The sequence below is a fragment of the Helianthus annuus genome, chromosome 9, assembly GCF_002127325.2.
Source record: "Helianthus annuus cultivar XRQ/B chromosome 9, HanXRQr2.0-SUNRISE, whole genome shotgun sequence".
NCBI lineage: Eukaryota > Viridiplantae > Streptophyta > Magnoliopsida > Asterales > Asteraceae > Helianthus > Helianthus annuus.
The window spans coordinates 153,660,150-153,671,386 of NC_035441.2; the positions used below are offsets into that span (position 1 = coordinate 153,660,150).

The following is an 11,237-nucleotide window of genomic DNA, read 5'->3' on the forward strand; positions in this document are numbered from 1 at the left end:
GGTGATGCCGACGGCTCCGACACCACTGTAAGCTGTCGTCAGGGTCGGCCTTGCCGGAAAAGTACGGTGGTCCCGGTGTTTGGTAGGCTTTTGGATTTTTTTTGTTGTGCTTCTTTTGATTTTGGGTATGCTGGGTTTCTTTTGATTTTGGGTATGCTTTGATTATATGGGTATTTGATTATGTTGGTATTTTGGGGGTTTATTGGGGTTCTTTGATTCTGTTGGTATGTGGGTATTTTATGTTTGGTATGCATTTGATGATGATGAATGGTTATGTGGGTATTTTATGTTTAGTATGGTTTTGTGATTTGGTGAGATTTTGATATGGATTTGCTAATGATGAATGGTTATGTGGGTATTTGCTGATTTGTGATTTGGTGAGATTTTGATATGGATTTGATTCTGTTGGTATGTGTGTATTTTATGTTTGGTATGGTTTTGTGATTTGGTGAGATTTTGATATGGTATTTTGGTATGTTGGGGGTTGATTGGGGCGGCGATGATGATGCAAAAAAAAATCGTAGACTTTGATGACGATGGCGCGACAAGGTCGGCGGAGGGTAGGTTTTTTGAACCTGCAACCCCACTTTTGCAGCCTTTTTGATTATCGGAAAATCTGAGCCAAACCACGTTTTTTTTCGAGATACACTTTGTTTTGATGTTGTTGTTTCCAAAAAAAAAATTGAGGCGTCGATGACGATAACAACCTATCTGAGACACCTACCGAGTTTGCGATTTCTGGGTGCATTTGTTTTGCGATTTATGGGTGCGTTCGTTTTAACGTAAAACGTAAAAACGAAAAAAGTTTTACGCAAAACGTAAAAAGTTTTACGTAAAACGTTCATGTAAAACGTAAAACATAAAAATTTTACGTAAAACGTAAATTTTTTAACATAAAAAGTAAAACGTAAAAAGTTTTACGTAAAATATTTTGTTTGTTGGGTTTTTTTTAGGCGTCGATGATGAAAACAATATATCCGAGACGCTTCACCGAGTTTGCGATTTCTGGGTGCGTTCGTTTTTTCCTAAAAACGTTTTTGTAAAAAAAAAAATAAACCGTAAACTTTTTGACGTAAACCGTAAACTTTTTAACGTAAAAAGTAAAAAGTTTAGGTAAAACGTAAATTTTTTTTACTAAAACGTAAAAAACGTAAATGTAAAAACGTAAAACGTAAAAATTTAACGTAAATCGGAAAACGTAAAAAGTTTAACGTGAAACGTAAAAATTTTTACGTAAAACGTAAAAAGTTTAACGTAAAAAAACGCCGCTTGAAAAAATCGAGCGTAAAACGTAAAATGTAAAAATTTTTAACGTAAAACGGAAAAACGGCGCGTTGAAACAACGACGCGTGAAAAAGCCGGGCGTAAAACGTAAAAAACCGACGCGTAAAATGTAAAAAACCGACGCGTAAAACGTAAAAAATCGGGGCGTAAAACGTAAACAATCGGGGCGTAAAACGTAAAATAACGTTAACGTAAAAAATTGGCGCGTAAAATGTTAAAAAAACGTTTTTGTAAAAAAAAATTAAACCGTAAACTTGTTAACGTAAACCGTAAACTTTTTATCGTAAAACGTAAAAACGTGAAGCGTAAAAAGTGTTACGTAAATTTTTTCGTAAGTTTTACGTAAAACGTAAAAAGTTTTTCGTAAGTTTTACGTAAACTTTTTCGTAAGTTTTTCGTAAATTTTTTTCGTAAATTTTTTTCGTAAGTTTTACGTAAACTTTTTCGTAAGTTTTTCGTAAAACGTAAAAAGTTTTACGTAAAACGTGAAAATTTTAACGTAAGACGTAAAAAGTTTAAATTTTTAACTTAAAATGTAAAAAGTTTTACGTAAAACGTAAAAAGTTTAACGTAAAACGTAAAAACTTTTACGTAAAACGTAAAAACTTTTACGTAAAACGTAAAAAGTTTAAATTTTTAACGCAAAACATAAAAAGTGTACAAAAAGGGGCGCGTTAAAAAAAGTGAAAAAAATGGCGCGTTTAAAATGGCGTGTAAAAAAACGACGCATTAAAAAACGTGTAGAAACGGCGCGTTTTGAAAAAACGACGCTTGAAAAAACGGCGCGTAAAAACGCGTAAAAAAACGGTGCGTTAAAAAACTTCGGAAAAACGGCGCGTTAAAAAACTTCAAAAAAACGGCGCATTAAAAAATTTCGGAAAAACGACGCGTTAAAACGGCGTGTAAAAAGCGTGTAAAAAATTTGGCGCATTAAAAAACGTGGAAAAAAACGGCGCGTAAAAAACGTGTAAAAAACCGCGCGTTAAAAAAACGCCGACTGAGAAAAACGACGACTTAAAAAAACGGCGCGTTAAAACGGCGCGTAAAAAACGGCGCATAAAAAACGGCGTTAAAAAATGGCGCGAAGAAACGGCGCGTTAAAAAAACGCCGATTGAGAAAAACGACGCCTTTAAAAAACGGCGCGTTAAAACGGCGCGTAAAAACGGCGCATGAAAAACGGCGCGTAAAAAACGGCGTTAAAAAACGGCGCGTTAAAAAACGGCGCGTTAAAAAATTGGTGCGTTAAAAACGGCGCGTTAAAAATGCCGATTGAGAACGACGCGTTAAAAACGGTGCGTTAAAAAACGGCGCGTTAAAAACGCCGATTGAGAACGACGCGTTAAAAAACGGCGTTAAAAAACGGCGCGTTAAAAACGGCGCGTTAGAAACGGCATGTTAAGAAAACGCCGATTGACAAAAACGACGCCTTAAAAAACACGGCGCGTAAAAACGGCGCGTGAAAAACGGCGCGTTAAAAACGGCGCGTTAAGAAACGGCGTTAAAAAACAGCGTTAAAACGGCGCGTTACGCTTGAAAAAACGGCGCGTTAAAAAACGGCGTTAAAAACGGCGCGTCAAAAAAACGTAAAAAGTTTAACGTAAAACTTAAATTGTAAAAAGTATAAAAATCTTTTAAAAAAATCTGAATTTAAAAATGTTTTTAATAAAGAAATTATGTTTAAAAAATAAAAGTAATAAAAAGTAATTAATGAATATGACAAAAAAGGTAATTTAAAATTAATATATATAAAAAGACAAAATAGAGTTATTTTACTTAAATACCCTTTTGTATTACAATATTAAAGACATAATAAGACAAAAAACTTTTAATATTAATATTAACTACTTTTAATCACATCCATCCATCTAGTTGATCTAAGGGCCATAAAGTGGTTCTCATGGTTTTTACAACTAGAGTTGGTTTTCATTTTAGCGATCCCCTATATATATATATATATATATATATTATTGGTGCTAAGTACATGTGTCACTCATTGGAGGTATTTTTAAATCTATACTTATCTTATATTAAATAAATAAATAATAAATTAATATTAAATTTTATCATGTTTTAATAAAATATTATCCTCAAATCTAAATTGTTAATTTAATATATTTTTAAAACAAATACCTCTATTTCCTACTTATCTTATATTAAATATATAAATAATAAATTAATATTAAATGTTATCCTAATTTATTAAAAATATAACTTTTTTATTATTTGGTATACAAAGTTATATTTAATATTTTAAAAAGAACCTTACATTTAAGATGTTTTTCATACAGGGCTTTGCGGGAGGCCCAAATTTTAGAAGGGACCGAAAGGTTTTAGAAGCTTTTACATAAGTCTTAGCTCCAATATAAAGATCTTGTTTTTTTAATAGGAAATTTTACAGAATAGTAACCAAATTTTAAAAGTGTTCTAATTAGCTCACTGGTGTCGTTTTTGTTACAATTAAATAATTTAACATTCAAATCGAGTCATGTCTTTTTTTCCACGTGTCAAGAAAAAAAATGGAGTATAAGATGTTGGGGTCGAATTATTTTAATATATGAAATTATATTATTAAAAATAAAAACCATTTAATTACATTAAAAATTAAAAAAAAAACAAGTTACAATCCACGTCATCACTCGACGCTAGCATCAAATAAAAGAGAAAAAAGAAACAAAAATCCACATCACCACGGTTACCTATGAAATGGATGAAAAAACCTTTAATTTTAATGAATGAATGTTAAGTGATCTGATTGGAACACTTTTGAAACTTGAGTGATCTAACTGGAACAATTTAAAACTTGGTTAGTATTCTACAAAGTTACCCATTTTTCAATTTATTTCCTTTTGATCACAATTTTGGGCCAAGTTTATTATGTCAATCATGGCCTAAATTTTTTTGAGAATTCACAGGGACGACCCTCTAATTTCACATGAAACCCTCTGTTTGATATAACAACATTGAAATAAGAGTTAACTGACATTTTCGTTCATGTAGTTTCTCCAATTATATCAGTTTAGGTCAAATTTGAAATTCGTACTATTTCTTTCCCGACATTCTTGAAACATGTCAATTCGGTCCCAAAAAACATGAGTTAACTGTCATTTTCGTACCAGTATTTTGTCTAATTATTCGATTCAACCTTAGTATTTTTGGACAGAAGTGCATGTTTCAAAAATATCGGGGACGAAAATGGTACAAATTTAAAACATCGTCTGGACTGGCATAATTAAAGAAACCGAAGGAACGAAAACGTCATGTAGCTCTTAAAATATCATGATGAACCCAAATGTTTGATTTGAGTTTTTTCACCGTGTTATCTATTTCTATGTTTGCGTCACGTTATAATTTTGGGAGCTTAAGATTTTTTTATCTATTATTTCACTTATTTGTATTTTATTTTTATTTTAAAAAGTTAATTAATAATAAAACATAATATATTATGTTAAATGGTATTAAATCCCTTTCAAAAATATACAATGAATATAGCAAATTCATTGTCACAATGTTATTTATAATTTCTAAATAACTGACTACTAAATATTTTCTTTATTCATCTTGTAGAATATATATGAGTTTCTAACTTAGTACATATTTTAACGTAATAAAAAATGTGACAAATTTTATATATGAAGTGAAAATTGTATATAACTAGATATGAGTATGTATATAACAAAGTAATAAATCATTAAAAAGAAACTAAAGTTATGTATACTTTCTATAGTTGATAAAGAATATATAAATTAAATAACCAACGCCGGCTCTGAGAATTCATGTATCTTGTTCGAGCTCGAAAAAAAGTGTTCTTAGGCCTTAACGAAATTGGGTATTGGGCTCACTAAGGTCAACACCTAATGCCAATGGACTATTAGGTAAATTACACTTTTCGTCCTTTATGTTTGTATCGGATTGCAACGGATAACCTTTAACTTCAATAATTACAGTCACAGTCCTTTTTTTGTTAAACGCGTTACACCATAGGTCCTTTAGCACTAACTTTATTAAAATTATCAGTTAAGTCTAGTCATGTGCAAAGCACATTTATATCTATTTATCAATAAAACAAAAACCTAAAAACAAAAAATAAAAAAACAATATAAACCCAATGTTGAACCAGATTTCACACCCAAGACCAATAGCTTCAAGCCGAGCATGATTTCACACCCATTCAGACCAATAGCTTCAAGCCTTAAGAACATGATTTGAAGGTGTTTGGCTAAGCTTTTTCACTTCTCCTTCTTAGAAGGACTTCTCCTTCTCAAGAAGTCACAATTTGTGACTTCTCCTTTTCTCCTTCTTGAAGACAAAAAACCACCTTGAAAAGTCCTTTTCATGCTTGTGTTTGGCTAAGCTTTCTCATCTTCCTAACTTCTCAATATTGTTTGGCTAAGCTTCTCCTTCTCAAAAAGGACTTTTAGCTCCATATAACTCAATAAGTCATTTTGAGAAGGAATCCCAAACACCCACGAAGTTTGCACATGAGTCCTCAGTGAAGAGACCACCATCACCGCCACCACCACCACCGTCGTAAGCACCGCCACCGCCCTAGCACCGTCACCGCCGTAAGCACCTCCACCGTCTAAGAGATTAATTACCCCATCCCTTCCCCAACTCCGGTCAGCCTCTCTCCGGTCGTCTTCTCCGACCACTTTTTTTGATGGAGCTTGGACATCTTCGGCTGTGGGGGTGGTTATAGATCCGGTGGTGGGGGTGGTTGTAGATTGACCGGTGGTGGGGGTCGGATTGAGCGGTTGCATCTTCTCCTCATCGGACGTCGTTTTATCAAATCTCGACACAACTGTATGCATTCTCTCTTTATCTTTTCTTCAATTAGATAATAGATAATGATTAGATGATTATCGAATTGTTTGTTTCTGGATTTCATGTTCTTCACAGTTTAATTTGTTGATTGATATTTGTTGCTTCATGTTTTTCACAGTTTATTGTTGATTCATATTCTAATTGTTGAAAATTGTTAAAAACGAGTTAACGTTACTCGCGCGTTGCTACGAGATGATTATAAATTCTTTAAGATCACTCTGTTTTCGACACCCTTTTGTTCTTTATTAATGATCTTAGTTTTTGAAAATTGTTTTTTGACGAAACAACTTATTTTGATTTGGAATTCAATAACTTGATATAATTTTACCCAACCCCAACCCCAACACCACCACCACCACAAAACGTAAAAGTTTTATATTGCTAATGAATAAGAACATAATTTTGATAAATGTGATATTGGGCAAATTAGTAACATAAATTTTAGATTGCAAAATTTATGCGGCTGAATAGAAACTGAACTTTGGTTATTGTTAAAAAAATTTTGGTTGAGTTTTGGTTTTGTGAAGTTATGAGATTCTAATGCATTTACAAATAGTCAAATACTAAAAAAGGAAATTGAAAACACAACAAATCGAAAAACGTAATACGTTAAAATTTTGTCAATCTCCTAAAATTGGAAACACAACAAATCAAAATCAGAAAATGTAATATGTTAGAATTATGTCAATCTCCTCTACTCCACTATATTTACTAAAAAAATAATATTTCTAAATTTGACATTACCATATAAAAAATATATAAAACTCTCCATTTCCTTCTCTCGCTCACCGTATAAACCCCACCGCCATCGAAGACAAAAAAAACTCCGTCAAGGAACCGTCTTTGCCACCATTGTCGCAGATCTTTAAGTCGCCATCTGCCCCTCCCAAACTCGCCTCAGCAAAATCCAAATCATTGATCGGTGATGACGAATCCTCCTACTCTTGCTCCTATGTCAGACGCAACCAACGTCTTTGTCTCTACCGTGAGGGGCCGGTTGGGGATTCTCTGGCGAGGCCCTTGCGGCGATCCTCTCGGTGGCCAAAAATGTGTCGTTCATGGCGTTAAGATATCCACCAAACCCGTTAGATCTGGTTACGGTCGATTCTTGGATGACCGAATGATCCTGTATACGCGTTGATCATGTTTGCATCCTTGGATTATATTTTTCAGATGCAAATGATCGCTGTTAAATAGGGTGTTTGTACGCTCAGGCGAAGCATTGTGTCATTTCCCGAATCGTTGTGAACCTGTCTGTTATAATGAAGCACATGAACCATTGTGTCATTTACCGAATAGTTGTGAATGTATTTTAATGAAACACATGTTCGTTTAAAAAGTTTCGATGGTTATAATAGCGTTTCACAAACACAGTCTTTGAACACGTCCCCTTAAGTCGGTTAAAGAAACAACTCGTTGCTTTTTGGATTGCATATATTATGTGGGGTTAGGTTCAAATGTGAACCTCCCCTTAATTGTGAACCAAAAGAACCATTTGTAGCCACTCATTTATATATTACAGTTTTCTATTTTTATTATTCTATAAAGGGTTGTTTGGTAATTTACCAATAAACTAATTTCGGTAGTTATCATTTGTAGGGTCAAGTTATTCTACAAAGTCTTCTAATTGTAAGAAGTGTAAGAAGGATTTATAGAGTGACAAGTGTCTAATAACCTAAAACTAAACCCACTACATCACCACCAAAAACCTAAACACCCATCCCCCCAACCACCACCCAAAAACCTAACCCCCCCCCCCCAACCAAAAAACCTAAATCCCCCCCACCCCCCCCCCCCCCCCGGCAAAAAAAAAAACAAAAAAAAAAACTATACCTCACAAAAAAACCCCCAAAAACCTAAACCCCCCCCACCACCCCCACCCCCCAAAAACCTAACCCCCCCCACCCCCCAAAAACCTAAAAAAAATCTAAAAAAAAAAACTAAACACCCACCCCCCACCCCCACCCAAAAACCTAAACCCCCACCCCCTCGGGAAAAAAAAAAATTTAGGGTGGGTGATGTGTGTGTGTGGGGGGGGGGGGGGTTAGGTTTTTGGTGGTGGTGGATGTTTAAGGTTTTTTTTTTTGTAGTGGGTTTTTTTGTGTAGTGGGTTTTTTTAGGTTATTGGACACTTGTCACTCTATAAATCCTTCTTACATTTCTTACAATTAGGATCCTTTGTATTTGATCCTAATCCATCATTTGTAATTGAAATCCCTTAAATTTCTCTTTCTCTATCATGCATCATATCTCTCATTTGTTATCTCAAGAGAAAATCACGTCCATCTTTTTCTCATAAACACATTTCAATCAATATTTTGAGCATCTAATCATCAAGAAACTTTTTAAACGTGGCCAGAATCACCTTCAACCATGGCGATGGAAAGAAATTGATTTTCAATTTTTTCAATCCTAATACCACCACTCGCTCTATCGAGTTTTGTAACTTCACTATTACCGGAAGAATCTGGTAGTCAAATGGCACGCTAGTCGCATATCATTTGTTATTGTCGGCCCAAAATTACTAGAGGGTGTTAAATCAGAACAAATGGGTTGTTTGTGTCGTCAAGATCCGGTGGCAGGTGGTTTTAAATGAGGTCGACGAATGGTGGTCGGTTCAGGATCAGGTGTCTAGAAAAACGATGGAGTATGAAGAAGTCGATTCAGGTGGGTTAAGATGAGGTCGATGATGTTGGTCGATTTAGGTTCAATTTTGTAAATTATCTTTATTTGGTTTGATTTTTAATTGAATCAAGTTTCAACAGGATATTTGTTTTACTTTGATTTAGATGTGTAAGATTTTATTTTGATTCATTTGTAGTTTTCGACAAACTTTGTTCTTCAGAGGTAGTAAAATTAGTATTTGAAAGCGATGTATTATTTGCAGATTAAGATTGGTCATTTTAACTTTTTAAATTTATGTTATTTGATTATTGAAATATTGGTCTTGTTAATAGTTGAAGGCATTGCAATCGGTGTTGTACACTGACACATGTGGTCGCGGTTGGTGCTATAATCGCAACGACCATGTTGGTCAAGCGGGCAAAGACAAAGGTGGTGGTTACAATCGGAGAAGATGATATTCGTGTACCTATATGATTTGAGATCGTTATATACATATGTGTACAGGAACATATACATATATGTACATTGCTTGATTTTAGTTGTTTTTTAGAGCTCGTTATATGTGTACAGGAACATATACGTATGTGTACATTGCTTGATTTTAGTTGTTTTTTTATATGTGTACAGGAACAAGAATATACGCATATGTACATTGATTAATTTTAGTTGTTTTTTTTTGTAATGTTATATGAATATATATAAATGTACATACCAATTATGAACTATGTTTGTTACAATACATATGTGTATATAACTGTTTGTTATGATTATGTAATATGTTTTTATAACTGTTTGTTATGATTATGTATATATACATATATGTATTTTACGAATCTACGTATATTAAGGCTTATTATGAAAATAACTAATTGATGATTTAATTAGAGAGAAATTGGAGAGAGAAAATAATAAATTATTTAATTTGAAAGAAATAATTTAATAGATTACAATTATGCCCTTTTTCTTTATTTTTAAATTAATAAGATCAGAAAGTAATCAATGGTTGAGATTTGTTCATTTTGGTTCACAAAATCATCATTGTTCACTAATGAACCCCACCCATATTATGTGTATCTTTTAGTAAATAAATACATACATTTGATCATCATGACAATTCCCCCATAACCATACACGTGTGTGCATGAAATTAAAGGTTATGATCATTGGCTAGGAGTTGGCTAGAAACTCAAAATTTCCTAAAAAGTGTAGAAAGTCATAAAACACCAAATTGTCAACCAAAAAACACACCAAAAACTCACAAATAACAAAATAAAGATTAATAAAACATCATATATGTGGGTTATGTTTTATATTTTGGATGATAAGACTCTAATTATCGAATAACAAATATTATTGTGTTTTATGTTGATTAGCATGTTGTGTTTTATATTCATAGTTCTACGATTGTGTGTTTTAAGTTTTTATGAACTATTATGGTTTGAATATGGTGTTTTAATAATTTTCACTCTGTTATTTGTGGGTTTAGGTGTGTTTTATGGCTGAAATTAGAGTGTTTTATAACTTTTTACACTTTTTAGTAAATTTGGACTTTCTAGCCGAACCCTACCCATGATCATTAATATAGTATTTTTATATCTTAATATAGTTTACCGTTCGAAAAAAAAAATTAAGTGAATGGATGTGTTATTTTGTAAAAGGGCGAAACTGCGTGAAATGGTGTCTTGATATATTTTTGGTTTCCGTAAACCATTGTGTCTTATGTTATAGAATTGAAAGATGTGACTTTTGCAAACCTTTGTGTCTTAAGTTAATTTTTGTATGTATAATATATATATATATATATATATATATATATATATATATAATATGTATCAAACAAATGGGCATGTGTGTGTGTTTTTTAAGAGTGGCAACTTTTCATATTAAAGAGGCAACCCAAACAAAGGGGTATGTATGTGTGTTTTCTTAACAGTTATCACTTTAACCCAAACAAAAAGGTATATATATGTGGTTTTTTAAAAGTCACCACTTTTTATTCTAGAGAGACAACCTAAGTTGCTAATTGTATAAGGGTATAATTAGATGTAAAGGCTGGCGGGAAGGGTGGTGGTGGAAGAAAGGTAGTTGTAGAGGCGGTGGTGGCAGGATGTGGTGGTGGTGGTGGTAAGATGTGGTGGTTAGGGTTTTAGGGTTAGTAAATTGGGGAAGATGATAAGTATTTGCAAATTTTTTGATTTCATTTATTAAACATTTAAATAAAAGCATGAATTGACTATAATACCCTTAATTGAATAAACTTAACAAAAAAAATTAACCAAGTTAATGCTAAAGGACGTAGAATGTAATGAGTTTTGCAAATAAAGGACTGTGGCTGTAATTATTGAAGTTAAAGGGTATCCATTGCAATCCACTACAAACATAAAGGACGAAAAGTGTAATTTATCCACCATAATAATAGTTTTATAAGTGGGCCTATGTTGGTGTATGTATGGGTATACCCTATTAATTTATTTATTTTTACATATAAATATTTGAGTTATTAAAA

At 32.9% G+C, this 11,237-nt stretch overlaps 1 long non-coding RNA gene across 1 annotated transcript; it reads left to right on the forward strand.

Annotated features, from left to right (window-relative positions):
* The first annotated feature begins 5,392 nt into the window (after positions 1-5,392).
* LOC110905680 lies at positions 5,393-9,340 on the forward strand. The gene is made up of 3 exons (XR_004867572.1): positions 5,393-5,493; positions 5,757-6,085; positions 9,064-9,340. It is a non-coding gene; the product is annotated as an uncharacterized LOC110905680 (long non-coding RNA).
* The last annotated feature ends 1,897 nt before the right edge of the window (positions 9,341-11,237 follow it).